Here is a 23,081-nt window from a genome sequence, read left to right as displayed (position 1 = left end):
GATGTTCGACCTTACCTCGGCAGGGAGACCAGGCTTCCCAAGCCTAGTAGGAGAGTCAGGCAAGGGGGCTTGGCAGGAATTTGAGATTACGGCTCGCCAGGACGTTCGACCTTATCTCGGCAGGGAGACCAAGCTTCCCAAGCCTAGCAGGAGGGTCAGGCAAGGGGGCTTGTCCGGAGTTCGAGTGTAAGGCTCGGCAGGATGTTCCACCTAAACTCGGCATGGAGACCAAGCTTCCCAAGCCTAGTAGGGTGAGGCCAGGGGGTTTGGCCGGAGTTTGAGTGTAAGGCTCGGCAGGACGTTCGAGCTTACCTCGGCAGGGAGACCAGGCTTCCCAAGCCTAGTAGGAGAGTCAGGCAAGGGGGCTTGGCCGGAATTTGAGATTACGGCTCGCCAGGACGTTCGACCTTATCTCGGCAGGGAGACCAAGTTTCCCAAGCCTAGCAGGAGGGTCAGGCAAGGGGGCTTGTCCGGAGTTCGAGTGTATAGCTCGGCAGGATGTTCGACCTTACGTCGGCAGGGAGACCAAGCTTCCCAAGCCTAGTAGGGTCAGGCAAGGGGGCTTGGCCGGAGTTCGAGTGTAAGGCTCGGCAGGACGTTCGACCTTACCTCGGCAGGGAGACCAAGCTTCCCAAGCCTAGTAGGAGAGTGAGGCAAGGGGGCTTGGCCGGAGTTCGAGTGTATAGCTCGGCAGGACGTTCGAACTTACCTCGGCATGGAGACCAAGCTTCCCAAGCCTAGTAGGAGAGTGAGGCAAGGGGGCTTGGCTGGAGTTTGAGTGTAAGGCTCGGCAGGACATTCGACCTTACCTCGGCAGGGAGACCAAGGTTCCCAAGCCTAGTAGGAGCGTCAGGCAAGGGGGCTTGGCCGGAGTTCGAGTGTAAGGCTCGGCAGGACGTTCGACCTTACCTCGGCAGGGAGACCAAACTTCCCAAGCCTAGTACGGTGAGGTATGGGGGCTTGGCCGGAGATCGAGTGTAAGGCTCGGCAGGACGTTCGACCTTACCTCGGCAGGGAGACCAAGCTTCCCAAGCCTAATAGGAGAGTCAGGCAAGGGGGCTTGGCCGGAGTTCGAGTGTACGGCGCGGCAGGACGTTCGACCTTACCTCGGCAGGGAGACCAAGCTTCCCAAGCCTAATAGGAGAGTCAGGCAAGGGGGTTTGGCCGGAGTTCGAGTGTAAGGCTCGGCAGGGCGTTCGACCTTACCTCGGCAGGGAGACCAAGCTTCCCAAGCCTAGTAGGAGAGTCAGGCAAGGGGGCTTGGACGGAGGTACAGTGTAAGGCTCGGCAGGATGTTCGACCTTACCTCGGCAGGGAGACCAGGCTTCCCAAGCCTAGTAGGAGAGTCAGGCAAGGGGGCTTGGCCGGAATTTGAGATTACGGCTCGCCAGGACGTTTGACCTTATCTCGGCAGGGAGACCAAGCTTCCCAAGCCTAGTAGGGTCAGGCAAAAGGACTGGGCCAGAGGTACAGTGTAAGGCTCGGCAGGATGTTCAAACTTACCTCGGCAGGGAGACCAAGCGTCCCAAGCCCAGTAGGAGAGTCAAGAAAGGGGGCTTGGCCGGAGTTTGAGTGTAAAGCTCGGCAGGATGTTCGAGCTTACCTCGGCAGGAAGACCAAGCTTCCCAAGCCTAGTAGGAGAGTCAGGCAAGGGGGCTTGGCCGGAGGTACAGTGTAAGGCTCGGCAGGATGTTCGACCTTACCTCGGCAGGGAGACCAGGCTTCCCAAGCCTAGTAGGAGAGTCAGGCAAGGGGGCTTGGCCGGAATTTGAGATTACGGCTCGCCAGGACGTTTGACCTTATCTCGGCAGGGAGACCAAGCTTCCCAAGCCTAGCAGGAGGGTCAGGCCAGGGGGCTTGTCCGGAGTTCGAGTGTAAGGCTCGGCAGGACGTTCGACCTTACCTCGGCAGGGAGACCAAAATTCCCAAGCCTAATGGGAGAGTCAGGCAAGGGGGCTTGGCCGGAGTTCGAGTGTAAAGCTCGGCAGGACGTTCGACCTTACCTCGGCAGGGAGACCGAGCTTCCCAAGCCTAGTAGGAGAGTCAGGCAAGGGGGCTTGGCCGGAGTTCGAGTGTATAGCTTGGCAGGACGTTCGACCTTACCTCGGCAGGGAGACCAAGCTTCCCAAGCCTAGTAGGGTCAGGCAAGGGGGCTTGGCCGTAGTTCGAGTGTAAGGCTCGGCAGGACGTTCGACCTTTCCTCGGCAGGGAGACCAAGCTTCCCAAGCCTCATAGGAGAGTCAGGCAAGGGGGCTTGGCCGGAGTTCAAGTGTAAGGCTTGGCAGGACATTCGATCTTGCCTCGGCAGGGAGACCAAGCTTCCCAAGCCTAGTAGGGTGAGGCAAAGGGGCTTGGCCAGAGTTTGAGTGTAAGGCTCGGCAGGACGTTCGAGCTTACCTCGGCAGGGAGACCAAGCTTCCCAAGCCTAGTAGGGTGAGGCAAGGGGGCTTGGCCGGAGTTCGAGTGTAAGGCTCGGCAGGACGTTCGACCTTACCTCGGCAGGGAGACCAAGCTTCCCAAGCCTAATAGGAGAGTCAGGCAAGGGGGCTTGGCCGGAGGTACAATGTAAGGCTCGGCAGGATGTTCGACCTTACCTCGGCAGGGAGACCAAACTTCCCAAGCCTAGTACGGTGAGGTATGGGGGCTTGGCTGGAGATCGAGTGTAAGGCTCGGCAGGACGTTCGACCTTACCTCGGCAGGGAGACCAAGCTTCCCAAGCCTAATAGGAGAGTCAGGCAAGGGGGTTTGGACGGAGTTTGAGTGTATGGCTCGGCAGTACGTTCGACCTTAACACGGCAGGGAGACCAAGCTTCCCAAGCCTAATAGGAGAGTCAGGCAAGGGGGCTTGGCCGGAGTTCGAGTGTAAGGCTCGGCAGGACATTTGATCTTGCCTCGGCATGGAGACCAAGCTTCCCAAGCCTAGTAGGGTCAGGCAAAAGGACTTGGCCAGAGGTACAGTGTAAGGCTCGGCAGGATGTTCGACCTTACCTCGGCAGGGAGACCAAGCTTCCCAAGCCTAGTAGGAGAGTCAAGCAAGGGGGCTTGGCCGGAGTTTGAGTGTAAGGCTCGACAGGATGTTCAAGCTTACCTCGGCAGGAAGACCAAGCTTCCCAAGCCTTGTAGGAGAGTCAAGCAAGGGGGCTTGGCCGGAGTTTGAGTGTAAGGCTCGGCAGGATGTTCAAGCTTACCTCGGCAGGAAGACCAAGCTTCCCAAGCCTAGTAGGAGAGTCAGGCAAGGGGGCTTGGCCAGAGTTCGAGTGTAAGGCTCGGCAGGATGTTCGACCTTACCTCGGCAGGGAGACCAAGCTTCCCAAGTCTAGTAGGGTCAGGCAAGGGGGCTTGTCCGGAGTTCGAGTGTTAGGCTCGGCAGGACGTTCGACCTTACCTTTGCAGGGAGCCCAAGCTTCCCAAGCCTAGTAGGAGAGTCAGGCGTGGGGGTTTGGCCGGAGTTCGAGTGCAAGGCTCGGCAGGATGTTCGACCTTACCTCGGCAGGGAGACCAAGCTTCCCAAGCCTAGTAGGAGAGTCAGGCAAGGGGGCTTGGCCGGAGTTCGAGTGTAAGGCTCGGCAGGACATTCGACCTTACCTCGGCATGGAGACCAAGCTTCCCAAGCCTAGTAGGGTGAGGTATTGGGGCTCGGCCGGAGATCGAGTGTAAGGCTTGGCAGGACGTTCGACCTTACCTCTGCAGGGAGACCAAGCTTCCCAAGCCTAATAGGAGAGTCAGGCAAGGGGGCTTAGCCGGAGTTCGAGTGTACGGCGCGGCAGGACTTTCGACCTTACCTCGGCAGGGAGACCAAGCTTCCCAAGCCTAATAGGAGAGTCAGCCAAGGGGGCTTGGCCGGAGTTCGAGTGTAAGTCTCGGCAGGACATTTGATCTTGCCTCGGCAGGGGGACCAAGCTTCCCAAGCCTAGTAGGAGAGTGAGGCAAGGGGGCTTGGCCGGAGTTCGTGTGTATAGCTCGGCAGGGCGTTCGAACTTACCTCGGCATGGAGACCAAGCTTGCCAAGCCTAGTAGGGTCAGGCAAAAGGACTTGGCCAGAGGTACAGTGTAAGGCTCGGCAGGATGTTCGACCTTACCTCGGCAGGGAGACCAAGCTTCCCAAGCCTAGTAGGAGAGTCAAGCAAGGGGGCTTGGCCGGAGTTTGAGTGTAAGGCTCGGCAGGATGTTCGAGCTTACCTCGGCAGGAGGACCAAGCTTCCCAAGCCTAGTAGGAGACTCGGGCAAGGGAGCTTGGCCGGAGTTCGAGTGTAAGGCTCTGCAGGATGTTCGACCTTACCTCGGCAGGGAGACCAGGCTTCCCAAGCCTAGTAGGAGAGTCAGGCAAGGGGGCTTGGCCGGAATTTGAGATTACGGCTCGCCAGGACGTTCGACCATATCTCGGCAGGGAGACCAAGCTTCCCAAGCCTAGCAGGAGGGTCAGGCAAGGGGGCTTGTCCGGAGTTCGAGTGTAAGGCTCGGCAGGATGTTCCACCTAACCTCGGCAGGGAGACCAAGCTTCCCAAGCCTAGTAGGGTGAGGCAAGGGGGCTTGGCCGGAGTTTGAGTGTAAGGCTCGGCAGGACGTTCGAGCTTACCTCGGCAGGGAGACCAGGCTTCCCAAGCCTAGTAGGAGAGTCAGGCAAGGGGGCTTGGCCGGAATTTGAGATTACGGCTCGCCAGGACGTTCGACCTTATCTCGGCAGGGAGACCAAGCTTCCCAAGCCAAGTAGGAGAGTCAGGCAAGGGGGCTTGGCTGGAGTTCGAGTGTATAGCTCGGCAGGACGTTCGACCTTACCTCGGCAGGGAGACCAAGCTTCCCAAGCCTAGAAGGGTCAGGCAAGGGGACTTGGCCGGAGGTACAATGTAAGGCTCGGCAGGATGTTCGACCTTACCTCAGCAGGGAGACCAGGCTTCCCAAGCCTAGTAGGTGAGTCGGGCAAGGCGGCTTGGCCGGAATTTGAGATTAAGGCTCGCCAGGACGTTCGACCTTATCTCGGCAGGGAGACCAAGCTTCCCAAGCCTAGCAGGAGGGTCAGGCAAGGGGGCTTGTCCGGAGTTCGAGTGTAAGGCTCGGCAGGATGTTCCACCTAACCTCGGCAGGGAGACCAGGCTCCCCAAGCCTAGTAGGGTGAGGCAAGGGGGCTTGGCCGGAGTTTGAGTGTAAGGCTCGGCAGGACGTTCGACCTTACCTCGGCAGGGAGACCAAGCTTCCCACGCCTAGTAGGGTGAGGCAAGGGGGCTTGGCCGGAGTTCGAGTGTAAGGCTCAGCAGGATGTTCGACCTAACCTCGGCTGGGAGACCAAGCTTCCCAAGCCTTGTAGGAGAGTCAAGAAAGGGGGCTTGGCCGGAGTTCGAGTGTATAGCTCGGCGGGACGTTCGACCTTACCTCGGCAGGGAGACCAAGCTTCCCAAGCCTAGTAGGGTCAGGCAAGGGGACTTGGCCTGAGGTACAGTGTAAGGCTCGGCAGGGTGTTCGACCTTACCTCAGGAGGATGACCGAGCTTCCCAAGCCTAGCAGGAGAGTCAGGCAAGGGGGCTTGGCCGGAGTTCGAGTGTAAGGCGCGGCAGGACGTTCGACCTTACCTCGGCAGGGAGACCAAGCTTTCCAAGCCTAGTAGGAGAGTCAGGCAAGTGGGCTTGGACGGAGTTTGAGTGTAAGGCTCCGCAGGATGTTCGACCTAACCTCGGCAGGGAGACCAATCTTCCCCAGCCTTGTAGGGTCAGGGAAGGTGGCTTGGACGGAGTTCGAGTGTAAGACACGGCAGGATGTTCGACCTTACCTCGGCAGGGAGACCAAGCTTCCCAAGACTAGTAGGAGAGTCAGGCAAGGGGGCTTGGCCGGAGTTCGGGTGTAAGGCTCGCCAGGACGTTCGACCTTACCTTTGCAGGGAGTTCAAGCTTCCCAAGCCTAGTAGGAGAGTCAGGCAAGGGGGCTTGGCTGGAGTTTGAGTGTAAGGCTCGGGCAGGACGTTCGACCTTACCTCGGCAGGGAGACCAAGCTTCCCAAGCCGAGTAGGGTGAGGCAAGGGGGCTTGGCCTAAGACCGAGTCTAAGGCTCGGCAGGACGTTCGACCTTATCTCGGCAGGGAGACCAAGCTTCCCAGGCCTAATAGGAGAGTCAGGCAAGGGGGCTTGGACAGAGTTTGAGTGCATGGCTCGGCAGGACGTTCGAGCTTACCTCGGCAGGGAGACCAGGCTTCCCAAGCCTAGTAGGAGAGTCAGGCAAGGGGGCTTGGCCGGAGTTCGAATGTAAGGCTCGGCAGGACGTTTGATCTTGCCTCGGCAGGGAGACCAAGCTTCCCAAGCCTAGTAGGAGAGTGAGGCAAGCGGGCTTGGCCGGAGTTTGAGTGTATAGCTCGGCAGGACGTTCGAACTTACCTCGGCAAGGAGACCAAGCTTCCCAAGCCTAGTCGGAGAGTCAGGCAAGGGGGCTTGGCTGGAGTTTGAGTGTAAGGCTCGGCAGGACGTTCGACCTTACCTCGGCAGGGAGACCAAGCTTCCCAAGCCTAGTAGGAGAGTCAGGCGAGGGGGTTTGGCCGGAGTTTGAGTGTAAGGCTCGGCAGGATGTTCGACCTAACCTCGGCAGGGAAACCAAGCTTCCCAAGACTAGTAGGAGCGTCAGGCAAGGGGGCTTGGCCGGAGTTCGAGTGTAAGGCTCGGCAGGACGTTCGACCTTACCTCGGCAGGGAGACCAAACTTCCCAAGCCTAGTACGGTGAGGTATGGGGGCTTGGCCGGAGAACGAGTGTAAGGCTCGGCAGGACGTTCGACCTTACCTCGGCAGGGAGACCAAGCTTCCCAAGCCTAATAGGAGAGTCAGGCAAGGGGGCTTGGCCGGAGTTCGAGTGTACGGCGCGGCAGGATGTTCGATTTACCTCGGCAGGGAGACCAAGCTTCCCAAGCCTAGTAGGGTCAGGCAAGGGGGCTTGGCCGGAGTTTGAATGTAAGGCTCGGCAGGACGTTCGAGCTTACCTCGGCAGGGAGACCAAGCTTCCCAAGCCTAGTAGGGTGAGGCAAGGGGGCTTGGCCGGAGTTCGAGTGTAAGGCTCGGCAGGACGTTCGACCTTACCTCGGCAGGGAGACCATGCTTCCCAAGTCTAGTAGGGTCAGGCAAGGGGGCTTGGCCGGAGTTCGAGTGTTAGGCTCGGCAGGACGTTCGACCTTACCTTTGCAGGGAGCCCAAGCTTCCCAAGCCTAGTAGGAGAGTCAGGCGTGGGGGTTTGGCCGGAGTTCGAGTGCAAGGCTCGGCAGGATGTTCGACCTTACCTCGGCAGGGAGACCAAGCTTCCCAAGCCTAGTAGGAGAGTCAGGCAAGGGGGCTTGTCAGGAGTTCGAGTGTAAGGCTCGGCAGGACATTCGACCTTACCTCGGCATGGAGACCAAGCTTCCCAAGCCTAGTAGGGTCAGGCAAAAGGACTTGGCCGGAGGTACAGTGTAAGGCTCGGCAGGATGTTCGACCTTACCTCGGCAGGGAGACCAAGCTTCCCAAGCCTAGTAGGAGAGTCAAGCAAGGGGGCTTGGCCGGAGTTTGAGTGTAATGCTCGGCAGGATGTTCGAGCTTACCTCGGCAGGAGGACCAAGCTTCCCAAGCCTAGTAGGAGAGTCAGGCAAGGGGGCTTGGCCGGAGTTCGAGTGTAAGGCTCGGCAGGTTGTTCGACCTTACCTCGGCAGGGAGACCAGGCTTCCCAAGCCTAGTAGGAGAGTCAGGCAAGGGGGCTTGGCCGGAATTTGAGATTACGGCTCGCCAGGACGTTCGACCATATCTCGGCAGGGAGACCAAGCTTCCCAAGCCTAGCAGGAGGGTCAGGCAAGGGGGCTTGGGCGGAGTTCGAGTGTAAGGCTCGGCAGGATGTTCCACCTAACCTCGGCAGGGAGACCAAGCTTCCCAAGCCTAGTAGGGTCAGGCAAGGGGGCTTGGCCGGAGTTTGAGTGTAAGGCTCGGCAGGACGTTCGAGCTTACCTCGGCAGGGAGACCAGGCTTCCCAAGCCTAGTAGGAGAGTCAGGCAAGGGGGCTTGGCCGGAATTTGAGATTACGGCTCGCCAGGACGTTCGACCTTATCTCGGCAGGGAGACCAAGCTTCCCTAGCCTAGCAGGAGGGTCAGGCAAGGGGGCTTGTCCGGAGTTCGAGTGTATAGCTCGGCAGGACGTTCGACCTTACCTCGGCAGGGAGACCAAGCTTCCCAAGCCTAGTAGGGTCAGGCAAGGGGACTTGGCCGGAGGTACAGTGTAAGGCTCGGCAGGATGTTCGACCTTACCTCGGCAGTGAGACCAGGCTTCCCAGGCCTAGTAGGTGAGTCAGGCAAGGGGGCTTGGCCGGAATTTGATATTACGGCTCGCCAGGACGTTCGACCTTATCTCAGCAGGGAGACCAAGCTTCCCAAGCCTAGCAGGCGGGTCAGGCAAGGGGGCTTGTCAGGAGTTCGAGTGTAAGGCTCGGCAGGATGTTCCACCTAACCTCGGCAGGGAGACCAAGCGTCCCAAGCCTAGTAGGCTGAGGCAAGGGGGCTTGGCCGGAGTTCAAGTGTAAGGTTCGGCAGGACATTCGATCTTGCCTCGGCAGGGAGACCAAGCTTCCCAAGCCAAGTAGGAGAGTCAGGCAAGGGGGCTTGGCCGGAGTTCGAGTGTATAGCTCGGCAGGACGTTCGAGCTTACCTCGGCAGGGAGACCAAGCTTCCCAAGCCTAGAAGGGTCAGGCAAGGAGACTTGGCCGGAGGTCGAGTGTATAGCTCGGCAGGACGTTCGAGCTTACCTCGGCAGGGAGACCAAGCTTCCCAAGCCTAGAAGGGTCAGGCAAGGGGACTTGGCCGGAGGTACAATGTAAGGCTCGGCTGGATGTTCGACCTTACCTCAGCAGGGAGACCAGGCTTCCCAAGCCTAGTAGGTGAGTCGGGCAAGGGGGCTTGGCCGGAATTTGAGATTACGGCTCGCCAGGACGTTCGACCTTATCTCGGCAGGGACACCAAGCTTCCCAAGCCTAGCAGGAGGGTCAGGCAAGGGGGCTTGTCCGGAGTTCGAGTGTAAGGCTCGGCAGGATGTTCCACCTAACCTCGGCAGGGAGACCAGGCTCCCCAAGCATAGTAGGGTGAGGCAAGGGGGCTTGGCCGGAGTTTGAGTGTAAGGCTCGGCAGGACGTTCGACCTTACCTCGGCAGGGAGACCAAGCTTCCCACGCCTAGTAGGGTGAGGCAAGGGGGCTTGGCCGGAGTTCGAGTGTAAGGCTCGGAAGGACGTTCGACCTTACCTCGGCAGGGAGACCAAGCTTCCCAAGCCTAATAGGAGAGTCAGGCAAGGCGGCTTGGCCGGAGTTCGAGTGTAAGGCTCGGCAGGATGTTCGACCTAACCTCGGCAGGGAGACCAAGCTTCCCAAGCCTTGTAGGACAGTCAAGAAAGGGGGCTTGGCCGGAGTTCGAGTGTATAGCTCGGCGGGACGTTCGACCTTACCTCGGCAGGGAGACCAAGCTTCCCAAGCCTAGTAGGGTGAGGCAAGGGGACTTGGCCAGAGGTACAGTGTAAGGCTCGGCAGGGTGTACGACCTTACCTCAGGAGGATGACTGAGCTTCCCAAGCCTAGCAGGAGAGTCAGGCAAGGGGGCTTGGCCGGAGTTCGAGTGTAAGGCGCGGCAGGACGTTCGACCTTACCTCGGCAGGGAGACCAAGCTTTCCAAGCCTAGTAGGAGAGTCAGGCAAGTGGGCTTGGACGGAGTTTGAGTGCAAGGCTCCGCAGGATGTTCGACCTAACCGCGGCAGGGAGACCAATCTTCCCCAGGCTTGTAGGGTCAGGGAAGGTGGCTTGGACGGAGTTCGAGTGTAAGACACGGCAGGATGTTCGACCTTACCTCGGCAGGGAGACCAAGCTTCCCAAGACTAGTAGGAGAGTCAGGCAAGGGGGCTTGGCCGGAGTTCGGGTGTAAGGCTCGCCAGGACGTTCGACCTTACCTTTGCAGGGAGTTCAAGCTTCCCAAGCCTAGTAGGAGAGTCAGGCAAGGGGGCTTGGCTGGAGTTTGAGTGTAAGGCTCGGGCAGGACGTTCGACCTTACCTCGGCAGGGAGACCAAGCTTCCCAAGCCGAGTAGGGTGAGGCAAGGGGGCTTGGCCTAAGACCGAGTCTAAGGCTCGGCAGGACGTTCGACCTTATCTCGGCAGGGAGACCAAGCTTCCCAGGCCTAATAGGAGAGTCAGGCAAGGGGGCTTGACAGAGTTTGAGTGCATGGCTCGGCAGGACGTTCGAGCTTACCTCGGCAGGGAGACCAGGCTTCCCAAGCCTAGTAGGAGAGTCAGGCAAGGGGGCTTGGCCGGAATTTGAGATTACGGCTCGGCAGGACGTTCGAACTTACCTCGGCATGGAGACCAAGCTTCCCAAGCCTAGTAGGGTCAGGCAAAAGGACTGGGCCAGAGGTACAGTGTAAGGTTCGGCAGGATGTTCAAACTTACCTCGGTAGGGAGACCAAGCGTCCCAAGCCCAGTAGGAGAGTCAAGCAAGGGGGCTTGGCCGGAGTTTGAGTGTAAGGCTCGGCAGGATGTTCGAGCTAACCTCGGCAGGAAGACCACGCTTCCCAAGCCTAGTAGGAGAGTCAGGCAAGGGGGCTTGGCCGGAGTTCGAGTGTAAAGCTCGGCAGGACGTTCGACCTTACCTCGGCAGGGAGACCAAGCTTCCCAAGCCTAGTAGGAGGGTCAGGCAAGGGGGCTTGTCCGGAGTTCGAGTGTAAGGCTCGGCAGGATGTTCCACCTAACCTCGGCAGGGAGACCAAGCTTCCCAAGCCTAGTAGGGTGAGGCAAGGGGGCTTGGCCGGAGTTTGAGTGTAAGGCTCGTCAGGACGTTCGAGCTTACCTCGGCAGGGAGACCAGGCTTCCCAATCCTAGTAGGAGAGTCAGGCAAGGGGGCTTGGCCGGAATTTGAGATTACGGCTCGCCAGGACGTTCGACCTTATCTCGGCAGGGAGACCAAGCTTCCCAAGCCTAGCAGGAGGGTCAGGCAAGGGGGCTTGTCCGGAGTTCGTGTGTATAGCTCGGCAGGACGTTCGACCTTACCTCGGCAGGGAGACCAAGCTTCCCAAGCCTAGTAGGGTCAGGCAAGGGGACTTGGCCGGAGGTACAGTGTAAGGCTCGGCAGGATGTTCGACCTTACCTCGGCAGGGAGACCAGGTTTCCCAAGCCTAGTAGGTGAGTCAGGCAAGGGGGCTTGGCCGGAATTTGATATTACGGCTCGCCAGGACGTTCGACCTTATCTCAGCAGGGAGACCAAGCTTCCCAAGCCTAGCAGGCGGGTCAGGCAAGGGGGCTTGTCAGGAGTTCGAGTGTAAGGCTCGGCAGGATGTTCCACCTAACCTCGGCAAGGAGACCAAGCTTCCCAAGCCTAGTAGGGTGAGGCAAGGGGGCTTGGCCGGAGTTTGAGTGTAAGGCTCGGCAGGACGTTCGACCTTACCTCGGCAGGGAGACCAAGCTTCCCAAGCCTAATAGGAGAGTCAGGCAAGGCGGCTTGGCCGGAGTTCGAGTGTAAGGCTCGGCAGGATGTTCGACCTTACCTCGGCTGGGAGACCAAGCTTCCCAAGCCTTGTAGGAGAGTCAAGAAAGGGGGCTTGGCCGGAGTTCGAGTGTATAGCTCGGCGGGACGTTCGACCTTACCTCGGCAGGGAGACCAAGCTTCCCAAGCCTAGTAGGGTCAGGCAAGGGGACTTGGCCAGAGGTACAGTGTAAGGCTCGGCAGGGTGTTCGACCTTACCTCAGGAGGATGACCGAGCTTCCCAAGCCTAGCAGGAGAGTCAGGCAAGGGGGCTTGGCCGGAGTTCGAGTGTAAGGCGCGGCAGGACGTTCGACCTTACCTCGGCAGGGAGACCAAGCTTTCCAAGCCTAGTAGGAGAGTCAGGCAAGTGGGCTTGGACGGAGTTTGAGTGTAAGGCTCCGCAGGATGTTCGACCTAACCTCGGCAGGGAGACCAATCTTCCCCAGCCTTGTAGGGTCAGGGAAGGTGGCTTGGACGGAGTTCGAGTGTAAGACACGGCAGGATGTTCGACCTTACCTTTGCAGGGAGTTCAAGCTTCCCAAGACTAGTAGGAGAGTCAGGCAAGTGGGCTTGGACGGAGTTTGAGTGTAAGGCTCCGCAGGATGTTCGACCTAACCTCGGCAGGGAGACCAATCTTCCCCAGCCTTGTAGGGTCAGGGAAGGTGGCTTGGACGGAGTTCGAGTGTAAGACACGGCAGGATGTTCGACCTTACCTTTGCAGGGAGTTCAAGCTTCCCAAGCCTAGTAGGAGAGTCAGGCAAGGGGGCTTGGCTGGAGTTTGAGTGTAAGGCTCGGGCAGGACGTTCGACCTTACCTCGGCAGGGAGACCAAGCTTCCCAAGCCGAGTAGGGTGAGGCAAGGGGGCTTGGCCTAAGACCGAGTCTAAGGCTCGGCAGGACGTTCGACCTTATCTCGGCAGGGAGACCAAGCTTCCCAGGCCTAATAGGAGAGTCAGGCAAGGGGGCTTGGACAGAGTTTGAGTGCATGGCTCGGCAGGACGTTCGAGCTTACCTCGGCAGGGAGACCAGGCTTCCCAAGCCTAGTAGGAGAGTCAGGCAAGGGGGCTTGGCCGGAATTTGAGATTACGGCTCGGCAGGATGTTCGATCTTGCCTCGGCAGGGAGACCAAGCTTCCCAAGCCTAGCAGGAGGGTCAGGCAAGGGGGCTTGTCCGGAGTTCGAGTGTATAGCTCGGCAGGACGTTCGAGATTACCTCGGCAGGGAGACCAAGCTTCCCAAGCCTAGAAGGGTCAGGCAAGGGGACTTGGCCGGAGGTACAATGTAAGGCTCGGCAGGATGTTCGACCTTACCTCAGCAGGGAGACCAGGCTTCCCAAGCCTAGTAGGTGAGTCGGGCAAGGGGGCTTGGCCGGAATTTGAGATTACGGCTCGCCAGGACGTTCGACCTTACCTCGGCAGGGAGACCAAGCTTCCCAAGCCTAGCAGGAGGGTCAGGCAAGGGGGCTTGTCCGGAGTTCGAGTGTAAGGCTCGGCAGGACGTTCGACCTTACCTCGGCAGGGAGACCAAGCTTCCCAAGCCTAGTAGGGTGAGGTATGGGGGCTTGGCCGGAGATCAAGTGTAAGGCTCGGCAGGACGTTCGACCTTACCTCGGCAGGGAGACCAAGCTTCCCAAGCCTAATAAGAGAGTCAGGCAAGGGGGCTTGGCCGGAGTTCGAATGTAAGGCTCGGCAGGACGTTTGATCTTGCCTCGGCAGGGAGACCAAGCTTCCCAAGCCTAGTAGGAGAGTGAGGCAAGCGGGCTTGGCCGGAGTTCGAGTGTATAGCTCGGCAGGACGTTCGAACTTACCTCGGCATGGAGACCAAGCTTCCCAAGCCGAGTCGGAGAGTCAGGCAAGGGGGCTTGGCTGGAGTTTGAGTGTAAGGCTCGGCAGGACGTTCGACCTTACCTCGGCAGGGAGACCAAGCTTCCCAAGCCTAGGAGGAGAGTCAGGCGAGGGGGTTTGGCCGGAGTTTGAGTGTAAGGCTCGGCAGGACGTTCGAGCTTACCTCGGCAGGGAGACCAAGCTTCCCAAGCCTAGTAGGGTGAGGCAAGGGGGCTTGGCCGGAGTTCGAGTGTAAGGCTCGGCAGGACGTTCGACCTTACCTCGGCAGGGAGACCATGCTCCCCAAGTCTAGTAGGGTCAGGCAAGGGGGCTTGGCCGGAGTTCGAGTGTTAGGCTCGACAGGACGTTCGACATTACCTTTGCAGGGAGCCCAAGCTTCCCAAGCCTAGTAGGAGAGTCAGGCGTGGGGGTTTGGCCGGAGTTCGAGTGCAAGGCTCGGCAGGATGTTCGACCTTACCTCGGCAGGGAGACCAAGCTTCCCAAGCCTAGTAGGAGAGTCAGGCAAGGGGGCTTGGCCGGAGTTCGAGTGTAAGGCTCGGCAGGACATTCGACCTCACCTCGGCATGGAGACCAAGCTTCCCAAGCCTAGTAGGGTGAGGTATTGGGGCTCGGCCGGAGATCGAGTGTAAGGCTTGGCAGGACGTTCGACCTTACCTCTGCAGGGAGACCAAGCTTCCCAAGCCTAATAGGAGAGTCAGGCAAGGGGGCTTGGCCGGAGTTCGAGTGTACGGCGCGGCAGGACTTTCGACCTTACCTCGGCAGGGAGACCAAGCTTCCCAAGCCTAATAGGAGAGTCTGGCAAGGGGGCTTGTCCGGAGTTCGAGTGTAAGTCTCGGCAGGACATTTGATCTTGCCTCGGCAGGGGGACCAAGCTTCCCAAGCCTAGTAGGAGAGTGAGGCAAGGGGGCTTGGCCGGAGTTCGTGTGTATAGCTCGCCAGGGCGTTCGAACTTACCTCGGCATGGAGACCAAGCTTCCCAAGCCTAGTAGGGTCAGGCAAAAGGACTTGGCCGGAGGTACAGTGTAAGGCTCGGCAGGATGTTCGACCTTACCTCGGCAGGGAGACCAAGCTTCCCAAGCCTAGTAGGAGAGTCAAGCAAGGGGGCTTGGCCGGAGTTTGAGTGTAAGGCTCGGCAGGATGTTCGAGCTTACCTCGGCAGGAGGACCAAGCTTCCCAAGCCTAGTAGGAGAGTCAGGCAAGGGGGCTTGGCCGGAGTTCGAGTGTAAGGCTCGGCAGGTTGTTCGACCTTACCTCGGCAGGGAGACCAGGCTTCCCAAGCCTAGTAGGAGAGTCAGGCAAGGGGGCTTGGCCGGAATTTGAGATTACGGCTCGCCAGGACGTTCGACCATATCTCGGCAGGGAGACCAAGCTTCCCAAGCCTAGCAGGAGGGTCAGGCAAAAGGGCTTGTCCGGAGTTCGAGTGTAAGGCTCGGCAGGATGTTCCACCTAACCTCGGCAGGGAGACCAAGCGTCCCAAGCCTAGTAGGGTGAGGCAAGGGGGCTTGGCCGGAGTTTGAGTGTAAGGCTCGGCAGGACGTTCGAGCTCACCTCGGCAGGGAGACCAGGCTTCCCAAGCCTAGTAGGAGAGTCAGGCAAGGGGGCTTGGCCGGAATTTGAGATTACGGCTCGCCAGGACGTTCGACCTTATCTCGCCAGGGAGACCAAGCTTCCCTAGCCTAGCAGGAGGGTCAGGCAAGGGGGCTTGTCCGGAGTTCGAGTGTATAGCTCGGCAGGACGTTCAACCTTACCTCGGCAGGGAGACCAAGCTTCCCAAGCCTAGTAGGGTCAGGCAAGGGGACTTGGCCGGAGGTACAGTGTAAGGCTCGGCAGGATGTTCGACCTTACCTCGGCAGGGAGACCAGGCTTCCCAAGCCTAGTAGGTGAGTCAGGCAAGGGGGCTTGGCCGGAATTTGATATTACGGCTCGCCAGGATGTTCGACCTTATCTCAGCAGGGAGACCAAGCTTCCCAATCCTAGGAGGCCGGTCAGGCAAGGGGGCTTGTCAGGAGTTCGAGTGTAAGGCTCGGCAGGATGTTCCACCTAACCTCGGCAGGGAGACCAAGCGTCCCAAGCCTAGTAGGCTGAGGCAAGGGGGCTTGGCCGGAGTTCAAGTGTAAGGTTCGGCAGGACATTCGATCTTGCCTCGGCAGGGAGACCAAGCTTCCCAAGCCAAGTAGGAGAGTCAGGCAAGGGGGCTTGGCCGGAGTTCGAGTGTATAGCTCGGCAGGACGTTCGAGATTACCTCGGCAGGGAGACCAAGCTTCCCAAGCCTAGAAGGGTCAGGCAAGGGGACTTGGCCGGAGGTACAATGTAAGGCTCGGCAGGATGTTCGACCTTACCTCAGCAGGGAGACCAGTCTTCCCAAGCCTAGTAGGTGAGTCGGGCAAGGGGGCTTGGCCGGAATTTGAGATTACGGCTCGCCAGGACGTTCGACCTTACCTCGGCAGGGAGACCAAGCTTCCCAAGCCTAGCAGGAGGGTCAGGCAAGGGGGCTTGTCCGGAGTTCGAGTGTAAGGCTCGGCAGGATGTTCCACCTAACCTCGGCAGGGAGACCAGGCTCCCCAAGCATAGTAGGGTGAGGCAAGGGGGCTTGGCCGGAGTTTGAGTGTAAGGCTCGGCAGGACGTTCGACCTTACCTCGGCAGGGAGACCAAGCTTCCCACGCCTAGTAGGGTGAGGCAAGGGGGCTTGGCCGGAGTTCGAGTGTAAGGCTCGGAAGGACGTTCGACCTTACCTCGGCAGGGAGACCAAGCTTCCCAGGCCTTGTAGGAGAGTCAAGAAAGGGGGCTTGGCCGGAGTTCGAGTGTATAGCTCGGCGGGACGTTCGACCTTACCTCGGCAGGGAGACCAAGCGTCCCAAGCCTAGTAGGGTCAGGCAAGGGGACTTGGCCAGAGGTACAGTGTAAGGCTCGGCAGGGTGTTCGACCTTACCTCAGGAGGATGACTGAGCTTCCCAAGCCTAGCAGGAGAGTCAGGCAAGGGGGCTTGGCCGGAGTTCGAGTGTAAGGCGCGGCAGGACGTTCGACCTTACCTCGGCAGGGAGACCAAGCTTTCCAAGCCTAGTAGGAGAGTCAGGCAAGTGGGCTTGGACGGAGTTTGAGTGTAAGGCTCCGCAGGATGTTCGACCTAACCTCGGCAGGGAGACCAATCTTCCCCAGCCTTGTAGGGTCAGGGAAGGTGGCTTGGACGGAGTTCGAGTGTAAGACACGGCAGGATGTTCGACCTTACCTCGGCAGGGAGTTCAAGCTTCCCAAGCCTAGTAGGAGAGTCAGGCAAGGGGGCTTGGCTGGAGTTTGTGTGTAAGGCTCGGGCAGGACGTTCGACCTTACCTCGGCAGGGAGACCAAGCTTCCCAAGCCGAGTAGGGTGAGGCAAGGGGGCTTGGCCTAAGACCGAGTCTAAGGCTCGGCAGGACGTTCGACCTTATCTCGGCAGGGAGACCAAGCTTCCCAGGCCTAATAGGAGAGTCAGGCAAGGGGGCTTGGACAGAGTTTGAGTGCATGGCTCGGCAGGACTCTCGAGCTTACCTCGGCAGGGAGACCAGGCTTCCCAAGCCTTGTAGGAGAGTCAGGCAAGGGGGCTTGGCCGGAATTTGAGATTACGGCTCGGCAGGACGTTCGACCTTATCTCGGCAGGGAGACCAAGCTTCCCAAGCCTAGCAGGAGGGTCAGGCAAGGGGGCTTGTCCGGAGTTCGAGTGTAAGGCTCGGCAGGACGTTCGACCTTACCTCGGCAGGGAGACCAAGCTTCCCAAGCCTAGTAGGGTGAGGTATGGGGGCTTGGTCGGAGATCAAGTGTAAGGCTCGGCAGGACGTTCGACCTTACCTCGGCCGGGAGACCAAGCTTCCCAAGCCTAATAGGAGAGTCAGGCAAGGGGGCTTGGCCGGAGTTCGAATGTAAGGCTCGGCAGGACGTTTGATCTTGCCTCGGCATGGAGACCAAGCTTCCCAAGCCTAGTAGGAGAGTGAGGCAAGGGGGCTTGGCCGGAGTTCGAGTGTATAGCTCGGCAGGATGTTCGAACTTACCTCGGCATGGAGACCAAGCTTCCCAAGCCTAATAGGAGAGTCAGGCGAGGGGGTTTGGCCGGAGTTTGAGTGTAAGGCTCGGCAGGATGTTCGACCTAACCTCGGCAGGGAGACCAAGCTTCCCAAGACTAGTAGGAGCGTCAGGCAAGGGGGCTTGGCCGGAGTTCGAGTGTAAGGCTCGGCAGGACGTTCGACCTTACCTCGGCAGGGAGACCAAACTTCCCAAGCCTAGTACGGTGAGGTATGGGGGCTTGGACGGAGATCGAGTGTAAGGCTCGGCAGGACGTTCGACCTTACCTCGGCAGGGAGACCAAGCTTCCCAAGCCTAATAGGAGAGTCAGGCAAGGGGGCTTGGCCGGAGTTCGAGTGTACGGCGCGGCAGGACGTTCGACCTTACCTCGGCAGGGAGACCAAGCTTCCCAAGCCTAATAGGAGAGTCAGGCAAGGGGGCTTGGCCGGAGTTCGAGTGTAAGGCGCGGCAGGGCGTTCGACCTTACCTCGGCAGGGAGACCAAGATTCCCAAGCCTAGTAGGAGAGTCAGGCAAGGGGGCTTGGACGGAGTTTGAGTGTAAGGCTGTGCAGGATGTTCGACCTAACCTCGGCAGGGAGACCAAGCTTCCCAAGCCTAGTAGGACAGTGAGGCAAGGGGGCATGGCCGGAGTTCGTGTGTATAGCTCGGCAGGACGTTCGAACTTACCTCGGCATGGAGACCAAGCTTCCCAAGCCTAGTAGGGTCAGGCAAAAGGACTGGGCCAGAGGTACAGTGTAAGGTTCGGCAGGATGTTCCACCTAACCTCGGCAGGGAGACCAAGCGTCCCAAGCCCAGTAGGAGAGTCAAGCAAGGGGGCTTGGCCGGAGTTTGAGTGTAAGGCTCGGCAGGATGTTCGAGCTTACCTCGGCAGGAAGACCAGGCTTCCCAAGCCTAGTAGGAGAGTCAGGCAAGGGGGCTTGGCCGGAGTTCGAGTGTAAAGCTCGGCAGGACGTTCGACCTTACCTCGGCAGGGAGACCAAGCTTCCCAAGCCTAATAGGAGAGTCAGGCAAGGGGGCTTGGCCGGAGTTCAAGTGTAAGGCTCGGCAGGACATTCGATCTTGCCTCGGCAGGGAGACCAAGCTTCCCAAGCCTAGTAGGAGAGTCAGGCAAGGGGGCTTGGCCGGAGTTCGAGTGTATAGCTTGGCAGGACTTTCAACCTTACCTCGGCAGGGACACCAAGCTTCCCAAGCCTAGTAGGGTCAGGCAAGGGGACTTGGCCGGAGGTACAGTGTAAGGCTCGGCAGGATGTTCGACCTTACCTCGGCAGGGAGACCAGGCTTCCCAAGCCTAGTAGGTGAGTCAGGCAAGGGGGCTTGGCCGGAATTTGAGATTACGGCTCACCAGGACGTTCGACCTTATCTCGGCAGGGAGACCAAGCTTCCCAAGCCTAGCAGGAGGGTCAGGCAAGGGGGCTTGACCGGAGTTCGAGTGTAAGGCTCGGCAGGATGTTCGACATTACCTCGGCAGGGAGACCAAGCTTCCCAAGCCTAGTAGGGTCAGGCAAGGGGACTTGGCCAGAGGTACAGTGTAAGGCTCGGCAGGGTGTTCGACTTTACCTCGGGAGGATGACCGAGCTTCCCAAGCCTAGTAGGAGAGTCAGGCAACGGGGCTTGGCCGGAGTTCGAGCGTAAGGCTCGGCAGGACGTTCGACCTTACCTCGGCAGGGAGACCAAACTTCCCAAGCCTAGTACGGTGAGGTATGGGGGCTTGGCCGAAGATAGAGTGTAAGGCTCGGCAGGACGTTCGACCTTACCTCGGCAGGGAGACCAAGCTTCCCAAGCCTAATAGGAGAGTCAGGCAAGGGGGCTTGGCCGGAGTTCGAGTGTACGGCGCAGCAGGACGTTCGACCTTACCTCGGCAGGGAGACCAAGCTTCCCAAGCCTAGCAGGAGAGTCAGGCAAGGGGGCTTGGCTGGTGTTCGAGTGTAAGGCGCGGCAGGGTGTTCGACCTTACCTCGGCAGGGAGACCAAGATTCCCAAGCCTAGTAGGAGATGCAGGCAAGGGGGCTTGGACGAAGTTTGAGTGAAATGCTGTGCAGGATGTTCGACCTAACCTCGGCAAGGAGACCAAGCTTCCCAAGCCTAGTAGGACAGTGAGGCAAGGGGGCTTGGCCGGAGTTCGTGTGTATAGCTCGGCAGGACGTTCGACCTTACCTCGGCATGGAGACCAAGCTTCCCAAGCCTAGGAGAGTCAGGCAAAAGGACTTGGCCAGAGGTACAGTGTAAGGCTCGGCAGGATGTTCGACCTTACCTCGTCAGGGAGACCAAGCGTCCCAAGCCCAGTAGGAGAGTCAAGAAAGGGGGCTTGGCCGGAGTTTGAGTGTAAGGCTCGGCAGGATGTTCGAGCTTACCTCGGCAGGAAGACCAAGCTTCCCAAGCCTAGTAGGAGAGTCAGGCAAGGGGGCTTGGCTGGAGGTACAGTGTAAGGCTCGGCAGGATGCTCGACCTTACCTCCGGAGGGAGACCAGGCTTCCCAAGCCTAGTAGGAGAGTCAGGCAAGGGGGCTTGGCCGGAATTTGAGATTACGGCTCGCCAGGACGTTCGACCTTATCTCGGCAGGGAGACCAAGCTTCCCAAGCCTAGCAGGAGGGTCAGGCAAGGGGGCTTGTCCGGAATTCGAGTGTAAGGCTCGGCAGGATGTTCCACCTAACCTCGGCAGGGAGACCAAGCTTCCCAAGCCTAGTAGGGTGAGGCAAGGGGGCTTGGCCGGAGTTTGAGTGTAAGGCTCGGCAAGACGTTCGACCTTACCTCGGCAGGGAGACCAAGCTTCCCAAGCCTAATAAGAGAGTCAGGCAAGGGGGCTTGGCCGGAGTTCAAGTGTAAGGCTCGGCAGGACATTCGATCTTGCCTCGGCAGGGACACCAAGCTTCCCAAGCCTAGTAGGGTCAGGCAAGGGGGCTTGGCCGGAGTTTGAGTGTAAGGCTCGGCAGGACGTTCGACCTTACCTCGGCAGGGATACCAAGCTTCCCAAGCCTAATAGGAGAGTCAGGCAAGGGGGCTTGGCCGGAGTTCAAGTGTAAGGCTCGGCAGGACATTCGATCTTGCCTCGGCAGGGAGACCAAGCTTCCCAAGCCTAGTAGGAGGGTCAGGCAAGGGGGCTTGTCCGGAGTTCGAGTGTAAAGCTCGGCAGGACGTTCGACCTTACCTCGGCAGGGAGACCAAGCTTCCCAAGCCTAATAGGAGAGTCAGGCAAGGGGGCTTGTCCGGAGTTCGAGTGTAAGGCTCGGCAGGATGTTCCACCTAACCTCGGCAGGGAGACCAAGCGTCCCAAGCCTAGTAGGGTGAGGAAAGGGGGCTTGGCCGGAGTTTGAGTGTAAGGCTCGGCAGGACGTTCGAGCTTACCTCGGCAGGGAGACCAAGCTTCCCAAGCCTAGTAAGGTCAGGCAAGGGGGCTTGGCCGGAGTCTGAGTGTAAGGCTCGGCAGGACGTTCGACCTTACCTTGGCAGGGATACCAAGCTTCCCAAGCCTAATAGGAGAGTCAGGCAAGGGGGCTTGGCCGGAGTTCAAGTGTAAGGCTCGGCAGGACATTCGATCTTGCCTCGGCAGGGAGACCGAGCTTCCCAAGCCTTGTAGGAGAGTCAGGCAAGGGGGCTTGGCCGGAGTTCGAGTGTATAGCTTGGCAGGACGTTCGGCCTTACCTCGGCAGGGAGACCAAGCTTCCCAAGCCTAGTAGGGTCAGGCAAGGGGGCTTGGCCGGAGTTCGAGTGTAAGGCTCGGCAGGACGTTCGACCTTACCTCGGCAGGGAGACCAAGCTTCCCAAGCCTAATAGGAGAGTCAGGCAAGGGGGCTTGGCCGGAGTTCAAGTGTACGGCTCGGCAGGACATTCGATCTTGCCTCGGCAGGGAGACCAAGCTTTCCAAGCCTAGTAGGGTGAGGCAAGGGGGCTTGGCCGGAGTTTGAGTGTAAGGCTCGGCAGGACGTTCGAGCTTACCTCGGCAGGGAGACCAAGCTTCCCAAGCCTAGTAGGGTGAGGCAAGGGGGCTTGGCCGGAGTTCGAGTGCAAGGCTCGGCAGGATGTTCGAGCTTACCTCGGCAGGGAGACCAAACTTCCCAAGCCTAATAGGAGAGTCAGGCAAGGGGGCTTGGCCGGAGGTACAATGTAAGGCTCGGCAGGATGTTCGACCTTACCTCGGCAGGGAGACCAAGCTTCCCAAGCCTAGTAGGGTCAGGCAAGGGGACTTGGCCAGAGGTACAGTGTAAGGCTCGGCAGGGTGGTCGACCTTACCTCGGGAGGATGACCGAGCTTCCCAAGCCTAATAGGAGAGTCAGGCAACGGGGCTTGGCCGGAGTTCGAGTGTAAGGCTCGGCAGGACGTTCGACCTTACCTCGGCAGGGAGACCAAACTTCCCAAGCCTAGTACGGTGAGGTATGGGGGCTTGGCCGGAGATGGAGTGTAAGGCTCGGCAGGACGTTCGACCTTACCTCGGCAGGGAGACCAGGCTTCCCAAGCCTAATAGGAGAGTCAGGCAAGGGGGCTTGGCCGGAGTTCGAGTGTATAGCGCGGCAGGACGTTCGACCTTACCTCGGCAGGGAGACCACGCTTCCCAAGCCTAGCAGGAGAGTCAGGCAAGGGGGCTTGGCCGGAGTTCGAGTGTAAGGCGCGGCAGGGTGTTCGACCTTACCTCGGCAGGGAGACCAAGATTCCCAAGCCTAGTAGGAGAGTCAGGCAAGGGGGCTTGGACGAAGTTTGAGTGAAATGCTGTGCAGGATGTTCGACCTAACCTCGGCAGGGAGACCAAGCTTCCCAAGCCTAGTAGGACAGTGAGGCAAGGGGGCTTGGCCGGAGTTCGTGTGTATAGCTCGGCAGAACGTTTGACCTTACCTCGGCATGGAGACCAAGCTTCCCAAGCCTAGGAGAGTCAGGCAAAAGGACTTGGCCAGAGGTACAGTGTAAGGCTCGGCAGGATGTTCGACCTTACCTCGTCAGGGAGACCAAGCGTCCCAAGCCCAGTAGGAGAGTCAAGAAAGGGGGCTTGGCCGGAGTTTGAGTGTAAGGCTCGGCAGGATGTTCGAGCTTACCTCGGCAGGAAGACCAAGCTTCCCAAGCCTAGTAGGAGAGTCAGGCAAGGGGGCTTGGCTGGAGGTACAGTGTAAGGCTCGGCAGGATGTTCGAGCTTACCTCGGCAGGGAGACCAGGCTTCCCAAGCCTAGTAGGAGAGTCAGGCAAGGGGGCTTGGCCGGAATTTGAGATTACGACTCGCCAGGATGTTCGACCTTATCTCGGCAGGGAGACCAAGCTTCCCAAGCCTAGCAGGAGGGTCAGACAAGGGGGCTTGTCTGGAGTTCGAGTGTAAGGCTCGGCAGGATGTTCCACCTAACCTCGGCAGGGAGACAAAGCGTCCCAAGCCTAGTAGGGTGAGGCAAGGGGGCTTGGCCGGAGTTTGAGTGTAAGGCTCGGCAGGACGTTCGACCTTACCTCGGCAGGGAGACCAAGCTTCCCAAGCCTAATAGGAGAGTCAGGCAAGGGGGCTTGGCCGGAGTTCAAGTGTAAGGCTCGGCAGGACATTCGATCTTGCCTCGGCAGGGAGACCAAGCTTCCCAAGCCTAGTAGGAGGGTCAGGCAAGGGGGCTTGTCCGGAGTTCGAGTGTAAAGCTCGGCAGGACGTTCGACCTTACCTCGGCAGGGAGACCAAGCTTCCCAAGCCTAGTAGGGTCAGGCAAGGGGACTTGGCCGGAGGTACAGTGTAAGGCTCGGCAGGATGTTC

Source organism: Vidua macroura (genome assembly GCF_024509145.1).
Source record: "Vidua macroura isolate BioBank_ID:100142 chromosome W unlocalized genomic scaffold, ASM2450914v1 whyW_random_scaffold_74, whole genome shotgun sequence".
In the NCBI taxonomy this organism is placed as follows: domain Eukaryota; kingdom Metazoa; phylum Chordata; class Aves; order Passeriformes; family Viduidae; genus Vidua; species Vidua macroura.
This window is presented reverse-complemented; position numbering follows the sequence as displayed.